Source organism: Pinus tabuliformis, chromosome 8 (genome assembly GCF_031772625.1).
Source record: "Pinus tabuliformis cultivar Carrire ecotype Pingquan chromosome 8, CPIR1, whole genome shotgun sequence".
Taxonomy (NCBI): domain Eukaryota; kingdom Viridiplantae; phylum Streptophyta; class Pinopsida; order Pinales; family Pinaceae; genus Pinus; species Pinus tabuliformis.
The window spans coordinates 102,727,329-102,748,359 of record NC_142294.1 but is presented as its reverse complement, the minus strand read 5'-3'; the positions used below and the strand labels follow the sequence as shown (position 1 = coordinate 102,748,359).

Sequence of the window (21,031 nt, the reverse complement as noted above, 5' to 3'; positions counted from 1 at the left end):
ATTTTTGAGTGATGTAAGATTGTCAACTGCATAGGAATCCTCTGCATTAATAGTGAAATAGGCATAGTTTTCATTAAAATACAAAACTTGGTTTGAATCGAAGCCACAAACTTGCCTTCCTTATGTGACAAATCAATAAAACGTGGAACCAATGAAGACATAATCTCAGCAGTTAGAGTTCAAAAAATGGTTATGTGGTGACGTAAATCTCAAACACAATAAGATCAAATAACTCACCTATGGAATCGATACCAACATTTATTCAAACCTCACCAAGTACATGAATTTACACTTTAGCTTTACAAATATTATGACAAGAGTTGTTTGATTATTGAGAAGCTAGAAGGTGGCATAATTTTCGCAAGTTTCAAATTCGACTCTAGCTATACACAACATTGAGAATACAATTGGACTCATGTATAAACTTGACGTCGTTTTTAAGATGGCCAGAAAATGAAGTTGGCAAACATTATTGAAATTCTAAAAACGGTAGTGCCAAAGACTCAAAGTTCTAAAACAACAGACTTCAACTAAAATTTCCATTAGCATGACCAGCGATGAAATACAATATATTTCTTTGACCTACTCGATTACTTTATTCCAGAGCATAATCCACCTCCAATACCTAGCCATGTCGTCCACTTTTCTCAGTGCTCCTTCAAGGAACAATTGAACACATTGCTTCTTAAGACACACCCAATGCATTTTTGATATCATTGAGTATGCACCCGGTTCCATGAAAACCAATTCACTTTCCAAGTTTTGACATCCAAGAGGTTGAAACTTCAGGCCCTGATTTGATCAGGGATGCAGAGCCAGGAAGTGGGCCCAATAGAAAGATGTTTGTAGGAAAAAGGAAGACCCATTGGGTGCTTGTAATATTTAGCATTTCGTCAATGATTGTAGGTCAAGCTACTGCTATGCTTCTTAACATGTATTACTTTTATGATGGTGGTAATAGTAGATGGATATCAACTCTGGTACAATCGAAAATATGTCCTATTCTTTTGATACCTCTCGTACTTTATCAAGGAAAAAAAGCCTCTAAGATTACCCCGCTCACACCCAAATTGGTGCTAATATATGTTGGTTTGGGCTTGCTTCTAGCTGGAGACAATCTTCTTTACTTGTGGGGTATCTCTTATATGCCTGTTTTGACCTGTTCTCTTCTCTGTTCAATTCAACTGTCCTTCAATGATGTATTTGCATTCATACTGAACAGGCAAAAAATTACTCCATATATCCTGAATTCTCTGGTTTTGTTGACTTTGGGTGCAATTCTTCTTGCAATTCATTCAGATGATGACAGGACTAAGGGAGTGAATACTGCCAAGTAAATTGTAGGATTCATTTGTACTATTGCATCTTCTACCATCTATGGGCTGCTTCTTCCATTGATGCAGCTTGTATTCAATAAGGTTATAAAGAAGGAGACCTTTACAGTGGTTTTGGAGATGCAAATTTTCACATCCATAGTTGCTAGTGTGGTATGCATAGTATGCATAGTTGGATTGTTTGTTAGTGGGAGTTCAGAGATGAAAAAGGAGGCTAAGAGTTTCACAACAGGGAAATTTTCCTACTATATGACATTGATATGGTCTGCAATAGGACGATAGGTTTCTTCAGTTGGTGGAGTGGGTTTGATCTTTTTGGTTTCTTCCTTGTTCTCAAATGTGATTAGCACTCTGGCCTCCCTATTCTACCCATATTGTCAGTGGCTTTCTTCCATGAGAGAATGGAAGCTCTCAAAATTATTTTGATGTTGTTAAGTACATTGGGATTTATTTCCTATATATATGGTGGGTACTTGGATTGAAAGCCTTCTACAAGTGTGCTGACCAGGATATTTGTTCTAGTTGAAAGCTCATCACATCCTTAATTATGTTCATAGATGTCTTTACTGCCCATGAAGAATAGCATTTCACAATTCACATCTTCCTCCATAGAGAAGAGCAATCCCACACCAACATATTTTATCAGGACATACTAAACTCCAATTTTTTGGCACTCTAAGCAAGAATAATTATGAAGTCAACTAAATTTAATTTTGAAGTGGCAGGCTCTCAGCCTAGAGCTCAAGCATAACTCCATGCTCATTAAACACCGATGTTCTCACTGTAGCTTTTGTAAGTCTACATGGGCAGCTTACAACGTCAATTAAATAATTTGAATTTCCAAATGGAAGTAAACTAGGAACCCATTGACCATTTTCAAAGACAATCCAAGGTGTAACTTGCACAAAATTCTCTTTCTCCATGTTATTAACAACTACTCTATTCTACAATCTCAATTTAGAAAAAGAAGCAATGCAAAAGTCTTCAATTTCTACACGTCTTTAAAATTCACACCAAATAAAGTTTCTTACCCAGCCCACAAGCCCAATTCATAGATTTTACATAGAACTCTAAAGCATACAACATCTTTGGTAAAACGAGAAGGTTGAGTGATTTTTTATCTTGATTTAGACTTGAGTGTGTTTTTAATTTTGATTTTCAGTCAATGGCAGCTATTTTCAGTCATTTGGCAGCTATAAAAAAACCCATTGAAAAACATCGTTGCCAACATGAGAAAATATCCCAGCCTTGCATTCAGACCAAAAATAGCCGAATCCATGACCATATCACAGAGAAACAAGTGTGCTCTATATAACCAATAGTTGTCAATCTCGATTGCTACAGATTGGCACTGAAAGGGATTTGAAACCTCTTGGTACATTAAAGAACCAGGTTTAATTTGGATCTGTGATAAGAAGTGTCGATTTCAATTGCTATAGAGGGGCACCAAGAGAGATTGGAAGCCCCTCAGTGCAGATCACAGATCCAGGTTTATATGGAATTGTGCTAGTAAGCGCCATTCCCAATTGTATCAATTAGCACAAAGAGGTATTTGAAACCTTTCACCCCCATTAAAGATCCAGGTTTAATATGAATCTGTAATAGTGGATATAGTAGAGAAACAAGAGTATTCCAAATATCCAATAGGCTCCTAAAAAAAGCCCGAAGAATTACAAGCTTCCAATTCATCTTTTCTGCAATAAAACCATTCAAGAAAATAAACATATGAAGCAAGGGACCCCCTTGCTGCTTACACCAGAACAATTTATTTACACGATTATCTGCAACCGAAAGCATCAAAAGAAAACAACAATATACAATGATCATGAAGTTCACGAGCACCCACATGGACTTTCAATGTTTTCTTCTTCAACTTCCCCATGGCTTCTAAAGAAGAAATACCCAACAACAAACCCCAAGATCACAGCTATAAAACCCCCCCATTGAAATACATTGTTGCCAACATGAGCAAATATCCTAGCCCTGCATTCAAACCAAAAAATACCAATTCCATGACCCTAAATCCAAGTACTCTAGGGTTTCTTCCAATTAGAGGAGCAATTAGGTATGAGGCAGCTTTTCCACTCAAAATCCTGTCAGGCGATAAGAGTCGATAGTGCGGACACAACCAACCTCCCTAGGAGCCTAAGACTCTCTAGTGACAAACAAGACAAACGAGAGCAATCCTTCTCTAAACATGCATTTACCATACAATAAATCAAGTGTTTAGATCCTACCTGTAGTCCAACGCTATTGTAGCAGTCCAGCCTCGCCGATCCGGATGAGCTCCTCCTTCACTTCGAAACCTGCATTCACTAACAATCAAATGATTAAATAGCACTTGATAATCTCATAAAATAAAACATATTTAACATATAGACCAAGGAGTACATGAAACAACTCATAAATAACAAGTTATTGAGAAGAATGGACTCATTTTCATTAATAGGAAACAAAAGGAACAATTACAACCTGAGCCTTGGTGTTGTGCAAGTCCCTCCCAGGGTCCATCAAGAGTTCTCCTTTACTTTGACAAAGCTCACCCACTTCCAAATGAAACAAGAAAGGATGGGAATCTCTCCTCACAAGCTTCTAAATGGGAGTCCTAATTCCAGCAACATCTACCCTTAGAAATATTTAGCTTTCAACCTCCCCTCCTTCTGGCCCAATGCCTGTATTTATAGTGCTCAAGAGGAAGTTAATCAGGTCCACCATCAATGGGATAATCCCCTCTTTGGATGGGATAGCTCCTCTCTTGATGGGATAAGTTCCTCTTTCATAGGGGTACATGAACCATCTGGAGGCGCTCAATACACGTCGAACAACCTTCTAGAATGCTCTAGAAATGACCACAAGTAACTTTTTAAAGATGAAACTCGCGCCTTTTGACCTTTACAAGGGTACGCACCTGCCCCTTTACATACAGAGCGTACAAGTACGCAGTTTTTGTGAACATTAGGTGCGTATACGCAGGTAAGGCCGAGAGAATCTGCGTACCCAGAGATAAACACATTTACAAAGACTTTCTCTCTTTTTGGAGTTTGACATGGAGAGCAGAGGCATAAGACTTGCCCAGGAGGATAGCATGACTGTTGATAGAGCCATACTAACTGTAAATAGCCTTGGTGACATTTTTTAGTGTAACAGATTGCCCCCTAAAGTGCGAAGCCTGTAGTAGATTAGGGTTTTGTATTATCTAGGAAGGTGTGAAGCGCTTTATCATTTCAAGGATTATCTCGTGGAGAGCCTGGTGAGAACCTGCAATTTTCAACACAAAATACATGTATAAGATTATATCATCGCTGAGGTAGGCATTCCCATACTCAGATAAAACTTTAACTAACAGACTAACTACTCTGATACAGGAATGATCTTGCAGTACATCATAATCATAGACTTGCGTAGAGACAGTATGGAAGCAACCATCTATTTATAATTGGTCTACTATATAATGAATACAAAACTCCTCGCAGCGTGGATGGTGGGAACTAGATCCAGGGTCTTCATTTCTACTTCCCAAATTGGTACGATTCTAGCCATGCGAATAAATGAGTTGATGTCGAACATGGTAGAAACCACTTGATTACCAGTCGATGATGTAAACTGTTAACAAGTGTGAGAGAGACCACCAGTAATGTCAATGGTTCTCAAAGTACCCAGTACAATCCATGAGATGTGAATGAATGAGTTGATGTCGAACATTTCACGGAATCCTTCGATCGAAAGTCAATGATGTAAACTGACGTCAAAGGCGAGAAACCTGCCATTGATGCATGCAGATTCAAGGTACTGACGATTTCTAAGTCATCTCTCTAGATAATGTGCTGATGTCGATAGAAAGCGACCCGTTGCAGGCAAGCCCACAACACGAAATCATTGTTCAAGTTGAAGAAATGTTGCTGTAAGGACTGACTCAGGGATGGTCAAATGGATGACAAGTATTTTTGCAGATGAAAGTTTTGTTTGCAGACCTCTTGAACACATAACGACACAACAGATGGCTTGGTAACGAATGACTCAAAGTTAATCCCGGAACTCGGCTGAAGACTTTCAAAGTGGTTTGATCAACTGTGAGGCAAAGGATTTCCCAACCCAGGTGAATGAAAAGTGTCGTGTTCAAGAGTGGTAATAAGGTTTCTTCTGAGACAAAGGATAACAAATAGGCTCATTCTTCTCTCTTTTCCCCCACCATTTCTGGCAAGTACCTCTTTATTTTTACAAGCTTGAGGAGGATAACATATGCTTGATTATAAGCTCATCCTTCGGATGAGTCCAACCTAGTTTTGATTCGAACCCTAGGAAGGAGTGGTTCGTTCCTGTTTGTAATTGAACAGGCCCTTTACTGTGAAATTTTAATGAGCCCAGTATAGGAGAAACTCGGCGTTTTTCAATTTTAGAGAGTCTGAAAAACTTAAGAAGACTCCAGGTTGAACTTTTTCGTAAATTTGTGTCCCCCAAGCCCGAAAAAGTATAAAATAATACCTGGGAGAACCGCTTGATCTTGCGACCAAGGAGTACTTTCATGATTAGTGCCACTGACCTGAAAAGTAAAAAGCGATCAAGGACACGTCATTTTATTTCCTTATCGAGTTTGAAACGACAAAAACCCGGCAACCTTTTCCTGTTTTTACGGTCAGAAAAGAGCTATAAGGGGACCGTCTTTTAATTCCGTTTTAACGAGTGTAAAAGAAACGCTCGGCAATCTTTTCATGTTTTAGGAGTCAAAAAAGAGCTTAAAAGATGACTCTGATGTTTTGGTTCGTGAAAAATGATGATTTTACCCTAAAGTCCTTTTGTCCTGCACAAAAACAACACATTACTCATACCTGTTTAAGATGGGCAAAAATACATTGAAAAATATCTTTCATGGTGAAAAATAAACAAAATTAGCAATCATTCATCCAAAAAACCTATAAAAAGACCTTTTACCATGTCATTTTTACCATTTCACTGTTGAGGTTGAGAAAAGGGCTTTTGACAAGAAACTTCCTGTGGATATTGCGGAGAATCCGACCGTCAGAATCGAACGCCGTCTCATCAGGTATTCTACAACATCCTTCTCTTGCTTTCATCCATTTAAAATTCATTTTTAGGTTTTTATTTGATTTTTTTGGAGGTCTTGGGGTTTCAAGATGCGCCTTCGGGGTACGCAGGTCATGCACTGCTGACCTGCGTACCCCGATATTTTCTCAATGGGGCAAATACCGGGCGTACGCACCTGGCCTTAAGGAAGCTGCGTCCAGATGCTCTGTTCCTAAAGCCGGGGTGCGTACCCCGCAAAACACGTTTTGAAACCCTCATTTCTCCAAAATATACCAAAATTTTAAAATTTTATGGACTCTAATAGATGTTTTATGATGTGCAGGGTGCACACCATGCTTGATTGGCATGAAAGAGAACACAAGGACATTGATTTGGCCGCAATTGGTCATCAACCTTCTATTGATGCGTTAAAAGCATGCGGTCTATACAAATACTGGGCCATACCTGGCATGAGGGCCAGGTGCCATTCCTTGAGTGGCTGGTTGAAAGGTGGAACATTCAGGATCAATGCTTTCTACATCGGAGAGAACCAGCTCGAGATAGAGCCCTCCGACATATATTTTCTCTCTGGCTTGCCTAATAGGGGCGAGCAACTGACTCTTGTCGGGACTAGGCCGGGTGGCCAATCCCTTGCTAGCCTCCGGCTAGAGTGGTGCAACAATCAAAACTAGGAGAAAGGGATAGAAATCAAGTACATATCCCTGCCGAACATATGGTGATAGCCTTTACTGTTACCAGACTCTGCAGCGCAGCCGCCTTGCACATTGCCACCGGGTCCCAAATGCGGATGGCGATAGATTGCTACCGAGGCACCATTTTCAACTGGTGCGATGCTGTGTTGGCCAATATGAAGGGCCAACTAACCAGGGCAAAGAACGGACAACTAAAGACCTTTGGATATGGCCCTTTAGTTGTGAGCTTTGCCTAGAGAGAGTTCCAATGCTGATCCCCCAGCATCTTACTGTTCCAGTTGGGGCTCCTCGGGACCCTAAGTTGACGAGATGGGTTGCGGTAATTGGCCCGACATCCTGATGAGGGGCGCGACAGTTGTTCGATTTCTTGATGGTTACTTTCACTGGCTAGAGGACCAGGTCTTTGCTATTCAAGACTTTCCCTATGCCGGAATGGATTTTCGGAATGATCCGGACATGGTTCTTCCACAGGGAGAACAGTGGGACGACAGAGGTATTCCATTTTTCACAAGTTTTTTAAATTATCCATTTTTTTTTTTGTTTTTTATATATATCGTCTCAAAACTGACAGCACAATTTTCAAAATGCAGATGTAGGTCCACGGCGTCCGGCCAACCTCCGGGCTTTTGAGAGGAGAGTACCAGCTGTACCAGCACCAGCCCCACAGGATGCGGCCGCAGAGACCTTAGCCGAGCTGGAACAGGATCTAGAGTGTCTGACGGCGGGTATACCAGAGACCACCATAGATGACATTCCTATTCGACTTCAGCGCTATGTGGTCGCAGTCCCAGGACCTTTCAGGAGGTTCCTGTGTAGGGTAGCGTGGGCAGTGGTCTCGTATAGAGAGCACCATCAGTGATTGGCTAGTCACTTTTGTAGACACATATGACATTTTTGGTTTTTTGTACTTATCATTTTTGCCGATCATAAGGTGTTTTTCAACCTATGATCGAAGACGATATATATTTTTGACACACTCCTATCTATATATATATATATCATTATTACCGACTTATCTTGTTTAACATATGTGATGAAATGTTTTTAAATTTACTTGCATGATTATCGCAAATGTCTGTCCAACATTCGAGAAGCAATTGCATCTGCTAATGTATTTAAAGACCTTGGAATATGCTGATATTCAATGTAATCAAATTCACGTTCCAAGAGACGCACTCTCAAAAACAACCTTAATAACACAGGGTTCCTAATGGCATATACTCTATTAAACTGTAATACAACAAGTTCAGAATCTAACCTCACTATCAAATGTCGAATTCCAAATGAAATAGATTCAGACAATAATTCAACCACTGCACTGTATTCTGCAATGTTGTTCGTTGTTTGACCGAGGCTCACCCCATGCATAGAAACTAACTCGTCAGAGGGCGAATAGATAACCCAAGCTGCGGAAGAGATATTATGTGTACTACGACAAGCACCATCGGCAAATCCAATGTACGTTTGGAGAGGCGTCGACATCTGCAATATCAGAGAGTAAAACCAAGATAAGCCAGAATAACGACGAAAACACACTTTATAAGCTAAGCACACTATCTAAACTAACAAACATACTAGCTAGAAAGAAAACCTAACCTAACTAAAAATTCTCCATACCCACCATTTAAGCATAATACCTCTTTAGGTAAAGTCCATTTCTGGGTTTACCCAAAGAGTCCCCATCAAAATCTACCAGCTCATAGGCCCTTTTGCTAGCTTTCGCTTTACAATGTAGGGTCCATGCCACATAGGGAACGAATTTTCCAGCACCTAGCTTATCGTTAGCTTGATCATATAATAGCACTAGGTCTCCCTCCGAAAAACTTCGAGGGTTACATTTCTATCATACTGAGCTTTCATTCGCTTCGCGTGAGTCTCGATTGCCAATGCAGCGTCACGTCGAGTCTCATCTAATTGAGCTAAGTATAATAAACGTTTCTCCTCTTCGGAAGTAGCTGGGAGTAATTCGACAGCCATTTGAAGTGATGGGATTTCGCATTCAATGGGTAACACAGCTTCCAAGCCATAAACTAGCTGGAAAGGAGTGAACCCTGTTGAAGTTTTCACTGAAGGTTCGGTATGCCCATAGCGCTGAAAAAAACATGTTGTGCCAATTCGACCGATGAATACCAATGATTCGTCGGATCATGATAACCAGAACTTTGTTGATAGACTCAACCAAACCGTTGGCTTGCGGATAATAAGGAGTAGAGCTATCGTGGCGCAAACCAAGCTGGCTTGTAAGCTCAGTCATCATGATGTTTCGAAAATGGCTCCCATGGTCAGTGATGATCGCTTGCGGGACACCAAACCTAGTTATAATGTGATTGAATACGAAAACTGCAGCTGTTTTGCCGCTTGCGTCGAATGTAGGCATCGCCTCGCCCATTTAGTAAAATAATCAACCGCGAGGATGATATACGCATGCCCCCCCGCCGAGTGAGGGTTACAAGTAATAAAATCGATACCCCATTTGGCGAAAGGACCAACGGAAATTATAGGATGGAGAGGAGCAGGTGGTGCGCGCATCTTGCGATCAAACACTTGACAGTTGTGGCATTTTCGGACCGCAATGATACAATCTTTAAACATGGATGGCCAGAAATAGCCAGCACGCAACACCTTCTGAGCTGTGGCATACCCAGACATATGACCGCCACACGCTCCAGAGTGACAATCATTCAAAACTCTCTCAGCCTCTTCGTGAGTTAAACAACGTCGAAAAACCAAGTCTGCCCCCCGGCGATAAAGTGTATCTCTAATAATTCTGTATTGCTGGGATTGAAACCGAATTTTTCGACGCTCCGACTTTGAAGCTTCAGGCCGAAAGGTTTGGGTTTGGAGATAGATGATTATATCCCCATACCACGGATCTAAAGTACTGATAAGAAACAAAGATTCGTCCGCAATGGACTCCTCTGCCACAGTCTCTGTGTCAGTACGCGGGAAATCACACATCAATTCCGCAAAAACTAAGGATTTCTTAGACTTGGACTTCTCGAACTCCAAGTCGAACTCTTGCAGGATAACGATCCATTTAGAGTACTTGCCCCCTAGCAGTTGTTTAGTCAAAATATAAATCATAGGGTTGCAATCCGAAATAACTGTAGTTTTACGGAGAAGAATGTAGTGACGAAAACGTTGGACAGCTTGAACGGCTGCCAGGGCCAATTTCTCCACATGCGAATATTTTAGCTCAGTGGGGTTTAACGTCCTACTAAGATAATATATCACATGTTCCGTTCCGAATTCATCTTCTTGGACTAACACCATTCCAATAGTGGAATGCGAAGCTGCGAGGTATAAGAAGTAGTCCTGGTTGTAGTTGGGAGGATGCAACAACGGTGCATGGGTCAACGCGTGCTTAAGTGCATCAAAAGATTGTTGGGCAATCTCGTCCCAAAAGAATTGAGCGTTCTGTTTCAACAACCGTGTAAAACCCTTAGTGACCTCGGCGTAGTTTGGAATGAATCGGCGTAAAAAGTTTGCTTTCCCTTGCAAACTTTGGAGTTGGCGCAAACTCGAAGGAGGAGGCAATTTGATGATAGCTTCGACCTTCGAGGGATCGACGCGAATGCTGGCTTTTGAAACAACAAATCCCAGCAATCGACCCACTTCTATACAAAATACACACTTGTGCGGATTCAACCGAATACGATAATGCCTACACCTCATAAAGATTGCTCGTAAGTGGACAAGGTGATCAGCTCGATGTAAAGAATGAGCAGGCAAATCATCGAGGTAGGGTTGCACAATGTGCTTGATGTCATGAAATGCATAAGACATCGCCCGTTGAAAAGTGGCTCCGGCATTCTTAAGCCCAAAAGGTAATTTTCAATAAGCAAATGTCCCCCATGGACAAATGAATGCCGTTTTTGGTTGATCGGCAGGTAGAATATTGATTTGATTATAGCCCGAAAAACCATCCATAAAGGAAAACATTTCACTTCCGGCACAATCATCAATTATTTGATCGATATAGGGCGTAGGATAGTTGTCTTTTGGACAAGCTCGATTTATATCCCTATAGTCGATACAGATTCTTATTGTTCCTTGTTTCTTGTTAACCGGAACAATATTCGATACCCAATCTGTTAACGGGATTGGATAAATGAAACCTGCTTTCAACAGCTTTTTGACTTCTGCTTTAATCGCAGCTGCTTTTCGAGGGTGAATCTGACGCAACCGTTGCCGGACGGGTTTAGCGTCCGGGTAGGTCTTTATTTCATGAACAACAATGGCAGGATCGATTCCTGGCATTTCCTCGTAAGACCAGGCAAACACATCGCGGAATTCTTGGAATAGGGCCTTGTAAGTTTGAATTTCATCTTCTGTACATGAGGCACCTATATGAATGTTTTCCTCAATTCCGGGCTTCACTGAAATGTCAATGGGAATAGTGCGAGAAATATTCCCTAAATTCAACTCTGAATCAGGATGTTTCGTTGGATTCTGAGCGTCTTTGACATATTCAGCGGTAAAAATAGATGAAAAATCATTTTCAAAGTCATCACTCTCAGGTAAAAACGAAGATCTATGATGAAGATCTTCCCATGGTAGATCGTCTACACTGAGGATTTCGCGAAGTTGTTCGTCAGATGACACGACTTCAGGAAACGTTATCCGTTCTGAGGTTGATGTGAAAAGTGATTCCTCACTGACCACATTCATTTGGTCGATTTGGGTTGAACGCGAGTCGGTAAAAGACACGACGGCTTCATAAGCAATTTCATATGGACTCAAAGGCATAGCATCACCGAATGAGTCTGTCTCAGATTCAGATGGGACAATCCAAGGATCGTCGTAAATAATGGTGTCTAATGTAATCATATGAATTGATGCAAATGAAGGGTCTGCGTTGATTGGAGGGAAAGGAAAAGTTCCCAGTAAACCGGAATCTTTAACTAAACCTACGCCAACGTCCCTATAGGGGATTTTTGTCTTACCGACATGCTGGATACTCTCTGAAGAGGCTGGGTCGGATGAAAAGTATGTCAGCTGATCAATTGTCACGATCTTGCCGTTATGTGGAAACTTTATTACTCTGAAGACCGATGAAACGACCGCTGTCATAGCATATGACCAACTTCGACCCAAAAGAAGGTTGTAGTCTAGAGGGGCATCAACCACCTCCACATCCAGACTAACGGTTTTACCTTCTACCCCTATAGGCAATTCCTGTAGAATACCAAACGGACGGAACCCACGGCCATCAAAGGCCTTAAGGATGGTCGGGGATTGGTTCAGCGAAGGAGAACCAAGTGATCTCCAACACTGAATCGACATAATACACGTGGAAGTTCCCTCATCAATTACAGTCCGATGAATAGGCCTGTTTTTGACTATCACTGGAATCTGGAAAGCCATTTGATGGGGTAGGCGCGGTGTACTATTTTCTAGATCGAAGATTATCAGATTCGGGTCCTGAACATCAACAGCTCCGATAGCCGACAAAAGTAATTTTCGTTGTGCTGGGCATGATTGCAGCACTTCTAAAGCCGACATTGCTGAGGGTGAAACAGCTAAGTCCTCAACAATGTTGTAATTCTGGGCCGCTCTCGCATGTGGATTGAAAGCAGACCTTCGAAGTACACCCTTGGCGGGCGGTTTGATTACTAATTCCGGGTTAGGTTTTTCGATCTGTAGTGGATCGGAACCAGGAGCTGAGGTTGATGGATTAGAATGAGAAGATTCTGCTTCCTTACCATCAACAGGATTCTTACTACCATAATCTTGCGACCGAGTCGCAATCCTCACATGAGACATCATCAAAATGGGTTCTTCACTGGCAGTCGAGGAAGAACCTATCATTTTACTCTCCTGCTTTGGAAATGGATCTTTCAACACAATAGGAGTGGGAGAACCTTTGACTATTTTCACAACCTCGGCCCGATGAGGGCAATCTCTTGTAAAATGATCCTCTTCACAAATAAGACAAGGATATCGAGGTTTGCGCTTTTTGTCATGGGTTTCCGACTTTTCTGTTTTCTCCTTCGGAGCCTTGTCTGCTTTAGCCTTCTTCTTTCCTTTCTTCTTTCCACCGTTTTTTGATTTGGCCGTAGATGACTCTACAGCGTGAATATCGGCGGAAAGTTCAGGAGAAGACTCTCCTGTCGGGGAATCAGGCAAGGTGATTATAGGAGTAGTAGAATTCTTGGAAGACTTCTTCTTGCTATTTGTGTTCACCGTACCAATCATACCATCAGCGGCATGAGATCCTGAAGGAGCAGCAGCGATTTGATTTGATTTTGGAAGATCTGGGATCTTCTCATGTAACGTACCCGACTGAGTATAAACTAAGTCAAGGTACTGCGCCTGAGCAATGACTTGCTCCTCAGTAACTACTCCGGCCTTAGCTACATCTTCAGTAATCTTCGGTAATAATGATTTAACAAACCATTCAGCTAAGATTTGGTCCGGAATAAAAACTTTCACTAACCTTCTTCGACGTCTCCACTCATGAATGTGATCGGAAATATACGTGGACGTCGATTGTTTTAGTGAAGTTAATAACTCCGTGCCGTTATCGTATCTGACCGGCAACTGAAAGTGAGTTAAGAACGAGGTAGCTAACTGGCTAAAATTGTAAAAAGAGGCCCGTGGTAACTCAATGTACCACTTCGCCGCGAGACCAATGAGTGTACGCTGGAAAAGACGTAAGCAGATCGAATCATCCGAGATAGAATTGGAAGCACACCAGAGGTGGTAAGTCATCACGTGATTGGACGGATCCTCTCCAGGCTTACCTTTGAACTTGGGTATATCACTGGGCAACTTATTTGGCATTGGTGGACATAACGGAAGATATTGAATTGGATCATTCGTTAGGCGCGTCAAGTCTGGTAAATCCAAAGTTGCGATAAATGGTAACTGCCGGTTAAGATCTCTAAAACTCTGGGTCACAAGACCAGTCCCAAGAGGAGGATATCCAGGATAACTTGGAACAGGGATCGCATTCGGGATATTATATCCTCCTGGAAAGCCAGGATTAACCAGACCGTATCGGGGTTGTTGAGGTTGTTGATAAGTGTACCCAGGATACGGTTGATACTGGTAAACCGGTTGCTGGACAGCTTGCCCATATTGGTACTTTCCCTGGTACGGTTGATGAAAAAATTGCGGTTGAGTAGTGACAACCGTACTTATACCAGGCTGACCTACAGGCATCTGAACCGTAGTTTGAATGGTAGATCCAGATAGGGGTAAAGATGTCTGAGGAGTAGTTACAGAGACAGTAGAAACAGGAGCTATCGATACTCCAGAAGTAAGTGCGGCAGATGTTGCGGTAGTTGCTGCAGCCATTTGAGATGGAGTACTAGGTGCAATTGGCGGCTGAGTAACTACCGAAGTTACAGAAGTTTGAACATTTGACTGGACAGGTTGCGGTTGCTGGGGTGAACCAGAAACCACGGGTTGTCCAGTTTGAGGTACCAACTGTATACTTGGCTGCAACACCTGTTGACCCTGTGATGGATCCCACACTATCATTCCGGGGTATTGACCCGTAACAGGTTGAGGATACTGAGATCCATAACCGGATTGAGGATAGGATTGATAACTGAAAGGTACAGTTCCCATACCTTGAACATACGACCGACCTTGAGGTGGTTGATAACCTTGACTCGAGTATTGACCTTGAGGTTGATAAACTTGGGGTAAATACTGATACTGGGGTTGACCTTGACCTTGAGGTTGATACCCTTGATGTTGATACCCTTGGGGTTGATACCCTTGAGGTAAATATTGATACTGAGGTTGACCTTGGGGTACATATTGAGGCTAGGGTTGACCTTGAGGCATGTATTGCACCATACGTACATACTGACCTTGAGGCTGCCCCCCAGACACAATTTGTGTACCTTGAGGTTGCCCGCCAGGCGTTAATTGAGGCTGCCCCCCAAGCGGTAATTGGCCACCTTGAGGTTGAGAAACGGGAACTGATCCTGACATCATGTAAATGTCTCCTACACCCAACGGTTTATTACCATTGTTTCCAGCTAATAACCCATGATCAATGGGTTGAGGAGATGCCCCCGCAAAGGTACCAGAAAGTGACTGATACCCGGTGGGAACAGAAGGACCGTCGTGTAAGAAATATTCAGGAGATTGAGTGAACACGGACGACTGACCAGACATATTTACAGGAGTATAAATACCTCCAGGTGGAAAAGGAGTACGAGGTGGAGTAAAACCTACCCCTGAGTTGTCTAAATAATTGGTTAACGAAAGGTACCAAGTAGTACTTCTAGGAGGACTGTAAAAGATAGATTCACGCTCCCTAAGCTCAATAGTAGGTTGATCTTCAAGGGTAGATATGCCTAATTCTTCCTCTGGAGCAAGTTCTTCAATAGCTATCAAACCAGTAGGAAGATTTTCGGTGATGACTCTTTCTACCCTGGGTGAATCTGGTACACTAGAAGTTGGAGTAACAGGTTCAGATATTTCAGGTTCTTCGCCTATATCACTAGTAGATGAAAAACTACCAGCAAGCTCAGAAACTGTAACAGCTTCAGGATTATAACCTGTCTCTAGACTTTGGTAATCTGGATGGACTACCAAGGAAGACTCTCCTTCTTCAGGTGAACCTACTCTACTGCCACTAGGAGGAGTTACAAGGACCTTCAATCCTTCATACTGACCCGGGACGTCTTCAGGAGGTCCACCCCGTGATCTACGAAGTTTCCTCAACAAATCAGTTCCGGTAACAATCTCAGGTGACTTGCCCTGAAGTCTACGGGACTGTCTCGGTAATTCCGCCACAGCTAAAAACTTTTAACTACTACACACGAAAACAAAGTAAAATCTCAAATCAAACCACCTAAAGTCGCTAAAGAACCAAACAAATTTGAATCACACGCCTAAAGAATCTAGGGCGTCAAACCAAGCACAAACAGTAGCCTTCCAGACCGAAAACGCTAGTTGGAGATGAAACCCAACATCGCCGGATTCAGTACAGAAGTGGCGGGTGGAACAGTTACCCCGGCAGCCTGCTTAATGAATAGACCGGCACAAGTTCCTCCAATTTAACCGTCTCGAGTGAAGTGAACCCCCCGAAAAATCCAAGTGAGTCTAGCCGACGTCTGCTCCAGGTACAGTGGGATCTTCCCTCCACCGTCACCTCAGTAGAATCCTAAAGATAATGGTCACTAAGGTTACCCACCGCAACAAATGCACCTGGGGGAACAGTCTACACTCCGACAGCACGCAAGGGCAGAGTATCAAGCTCAATCCCCTTGTCGTTTCCTTGACAATAATCCAAGGTTTACCGACAAGTGACCCCTGGCTCCTCGACAATGGTTAATCCGAGGTTTACCGTTTGTAATACGTTCGTGTCTGGCGTCGTTCCCAACGAGGGAGGATTGATCCCCTCACTGGTTCGGACACGAGTTCGTGCTACTCCTTTAAGAGGAGCTTTCCGAGAGTACAAATGAGACAATTGGATTTATTCTATCACAAGATAAGCTACTTGTTTGGTTTTGTTGTCTTGGAGAGTTAATTACTCTCCTACTCCAAGACACTAGCCTGATCTAAATTGGTGTTTCAGAGCCCTAGTAAATAAAAGTTACTAAGTTGATTTTACTTTAAGCGTTAATTTTATGGTTTTCTTTAAAGACAAAAGGTAGCGGAAATGAAACCAATGGTGTGTAGACTCGACTCAAACCACTACAAAGATGCACCTAAGATGATTTACGCTACTTTTCTCTTTCAATGAAACTCCTAACTAAGAGAGTTGGAAAATGCAAATTTTATAGAAAACAACTTTCTTAGTAAAGACAATCAAAGAAACAATTCTCTTTATCTTTCCAAGCATACAAACATGACCACTCCTTACGTGCACGAAAAATTCTTTTTCTTTCAAAATACTCCAAAGCTACTTGAAACAAGACTTTTCAAAGGAGATGTTTTTGTATTTTTTTTTTTATTTAATAAAGCATATAAATCTATTTTAACGAAAATCAATCTCAAAATCTATAAAATCTATGAAAAATTGACTCACAAGCAAATCAAAAGGAAATTTACTCTAAAGCAAACCTAACGAGGCAAAAGCCTACAAGGATGATTCTAGGTTGTTTTACTTGACCACAATCAAGCCAAGGACCAGCTAATGCAGAATCAAAAACCAGTCAAAACAAAACTCAAATCTTTTTGTTCTTTTTGTAAAATGGAATTCAATACTCAATCAACAAGCACTTCAAAATTTGCCAAAGAGACAACTCAAATGTAAGTTGCTCTCACAGGTAGACTTTATGACAGGTCCGACTCCTAAGAAGGCTGACAAAACCAGAGAGATCTAAGGCTTGACAACTTCTACCGCCAAAGTCACTACAGGACCTACTCAAAAATCAAACCCTAGGGCTTAAACTTCTATGAAATCCACTAAAACACTCAATGCTATCGAAACAAGTTCAGGTGAAGATCTTTGATAGGAGACTAATGGATCTGGGCAGTAAAAACTAAGAAAAAGCAAAATCTAAGAGGAAAAATGTAAAAAATGGAAATTTCTTAATTTTTAGCAGGGTATGCAGGCAACCTGTTAAGACAGGTGTGGGCCCGCTCTGCGCACACAGCAACAGTGCATACAGGTACGCATTGTGCAATACTCAGAGGGTGCGTACTACTGGAAAAGCCAAGAAAAACTAAATCTAATTTATCCCTAAGCTAGCCCACCCAAATACAAAGTGACACAGCCAAAAACCAGAAAATAAATGACTTTTCTCAGATCAAAGTTGCATACAAAGGAAAAAAATTTCACATCAATGGAGTCCCCAGTGGAGTCGCCATTTTGTCAGGCAGAAAGAGTCGATAGTGCGGACACAACCAACCTCCCTAGGAGCCTAAGACTCTCTAGTGACAAACAAGACAAATGAGAGAAATCCTTCTCTAAACATGCATTTACCATACAAGCAATCAAGTGTTTAGATCCTACCAGTAGTCCAACGCTATTGTAGCAGTCTAGCCTCGCCGATCCGGATGAGCTCCTCCTTCACTTCGAAACCTGCATTCACTAAAAATCAAACAATTAAATAGCACTTGATAATCTCATAAAATAAAACATATTTAACATATAGACCAAGGAGTACATGAAACAACTCATAAATAACAAGTTATTGAGAAGAATGGACTCATTTGCATTAATAGGAAACAAAAGGAACAATTACAACCTGAGCCTTGGTGTTGTACAAGTCCCTCCCAGGGTCCATCAAGAGTTCTCCTTTACTTTGACAAAGCTCACCCACTTCCAAATGAAACAAGAAAGGATGGGAATCTCTCCTCACAAGCTTCTAAATGGGAGTCCTCATTCCAGCAGCATCTACCCTCAGAAATGTTTAGCTTTCAACCTCCCCTCCTTCTGGCCCAATGCCTGTATTTATAGTGCTCAAGAGGAAGTTAATCAGGTCCACCATCAATGGGATAATCCCCTCTTTGGATGGGATAACTCCTCTCTTGATGGGATAAGTTCCTCTTTCATAGGGGTACATGAACCATCTGGAGGTGCTCAATACACATCGAACAACCTTCTAGAATGCTCTAGAAATGACCACAAGTAATTTTTAAAGATGAAACTCGCGCCTTTTGACCTTTACAGGTGTACGCACCTGCCCCTTTACATACAGAGCGTACAAGTACGCAGTTTTTGTGAACATTAGGTGCGTATACGCAGGTAAGGCCGAGAGAATCTGCGTACCCAGAGATAAACACATTTACAAAGACTTTCTCTCTTTTTGGAGTTTGACATGGAGAGCAGAGGCATAAGACTTGCCCAGGAGGATAGCATGACTGTTGATAGAGCCATACTAACTGTAAATAGCCATGGTGATATTTTTTAGTGTAACAAATCCCCTTGAAACGAGACCGCGGATTGACAATATACTCATGAAATACAGAAAAAAGAAATACAACAACAAGGGTAAGCAAGTAACCAAGCCATGATTGAGTCTTCCAGTTGTCGAACAGTAGGGTCACCTCTCTCCCCTAGTAAAATGTCATTTGCATCATCTTGGAGGTCTCGAGTTCGAATTGGGATGAAACCCTTTTCCATAATTTCGTTCGAAATGCCCCTAACAGATCCAATTTAGGGTCTGGTCGTCGATATCAAAATAGATAAAAAGTATACCATTCTGATGTGGTATGTTCTTCTCCAACTCGTCCAAGACTGCCCTCCCTCCAGCATGTATACAAAAATGCTCAAATGCAAGCTTGAAATCAGGAATGTATGGCTTGATATTCATCTTCATAAGTTTTCTTCCACACCAAAAACCGTTGCTGACACAAATCAGATGTTAGAAAATTATATATTATGGAGCAATGGAACACATAAAATATTGCAGAAATATAAACACAGAAAGTGCATAAAACAAGAGAGACATAGATATACATGGTTCACCCAGTTTGGGCTACGTCCACCCCGAACAACCAGTCCTTCCTTTCTATTATCCAGCAAAATGAAGAGACACAACCTACAGTAGATCCGCTGTAATATCCTATGTTTTCTCTCACAGTCTCACCTCTCTATTTCCTGCTCATAGAATACACATATATCACACAACCTCAAATACAATGCCCTCATACAAAGAGAGGGGTTTCCTTCTAGGGCAAAAAACCATAAACTAAACATAAGTTCTACCGTCAGATCATCCACCTAATGAACGGACCAGATTGACTAGAAATTACTATACTTTTACAAGGCAATTTTGCAACTGTTTTTAGCTTCGAGGGCGCTGCCCCGAAACCCCCCGCCAGGGGGGGGCTCCCAAAGGTCGCAGCCGCCCCCCCTGGACCCCCCCTGCAGCGAATATTTTACCGGCGGCGTTTCCGCCCCCATTTTGAACTGGGGTCTAATGTGGCGATACCTTTGAATATAGAAGATAATTAGGCTCCACACCCAACAATCTCACACTTGGAGACTGATTGTAACAACTCCACCACTGCTCCATTTGCTGGACAAGGACTCCTCTTTGGACCTGGCTGTTTCTCATCTTCATCGTCATCCTTGAAGACCAATTGAAACTGAGCATATTCTTAGTTTCTCCCTGGTTACAACTTTTGTTAGCATATCTACAGGATTCTGGCTAGTGTTTATCTTTTCCTGCTTCAACTCTCCATCTTCCAACACTGATCGTATAAAATGGTACTTGAGTTGTATGTGTTTAGTCCTGGAATGAAATGTTGAGTTCTTTGCAAGATGAATGGCACTTTGGCTATCACTATATAACGTGCCCATATCATGCTCCTTACCCAATTCACCCATAAACCTTTGTAACCAAATCATTTCTTTACTAGCCTCTGTAGCAACAACATACTCTGCTTCTGTTGTTGAAATTGCAACAACACTTTGGATTTTTGAAACCCAACTGACAGCTGTTCCTCCAACAGTAAATACATATCCTGTAGTGCTCCTCCTGTTATCTCTGTCACCTGCCATACCTGCATCAACATATCCTTGTAGGGAGATGTTTGAACCACCAAAGCATAATGCTTGATTTGTGGTACCTTTCAAATATCTGAGAATCCATTTCACTGCCATCCAATGTTCCTTTCCTAGATTGTTCATGTACCTACTTACAACTCCCACTGCATGTGCAATATCAGGCCTTTTGCAGACCATTTCATACATTAATCTTCCAACCGCTGATGCATATGGAACTTTAGACATATAATCGATGTCTTCTTGGGTCTTTGGGCACATTTCCTTGCTAAGTTTGAAATGGCTAGCAAAAGGTGTACTAACTGGTTTTTCATTGTGCATGTTAAATCTTTTCAACACCTTTTGAATGTACTCATTCTGAGACAATGTTAATTTACGATTTTTCCTGTCTCTAGTTATTCTCATACCAAGGATTTGTTTTGCAGCTCCCAAATCCTTCATTGCAAATGAATTTGCCACGTTTCTTTTGAGAACATTTATTTCCTGCATGTTAGATCCTGCAACAAGCATGTCATCTACATACAATAATAATATAA

At 41.7% G+C, this 21,031-nt stretch overlaps 2 pseudogenes; one reads left to right on the top strand and one right to left on the bottom strand.

Annotated features, from left to right (window-relative positions):
* Positions 1-839: 839 nt before the first annotated feature.
* LOC149234326 (putative purine permease 11 pseudogene) lies at positions 840-1,879 on the top strand (annotated as a pseudogene).
* Positions 1,880-3,166: 1,287 nt separating this feature from the next.
* Positions 3,167-19,066, bottom strand: LOC149234325 (copper transporter 5 pseudogene; annotated as a pseudogene).
* Positions 19,067-21,031: the final 1,965 nt, after the last annotated feature.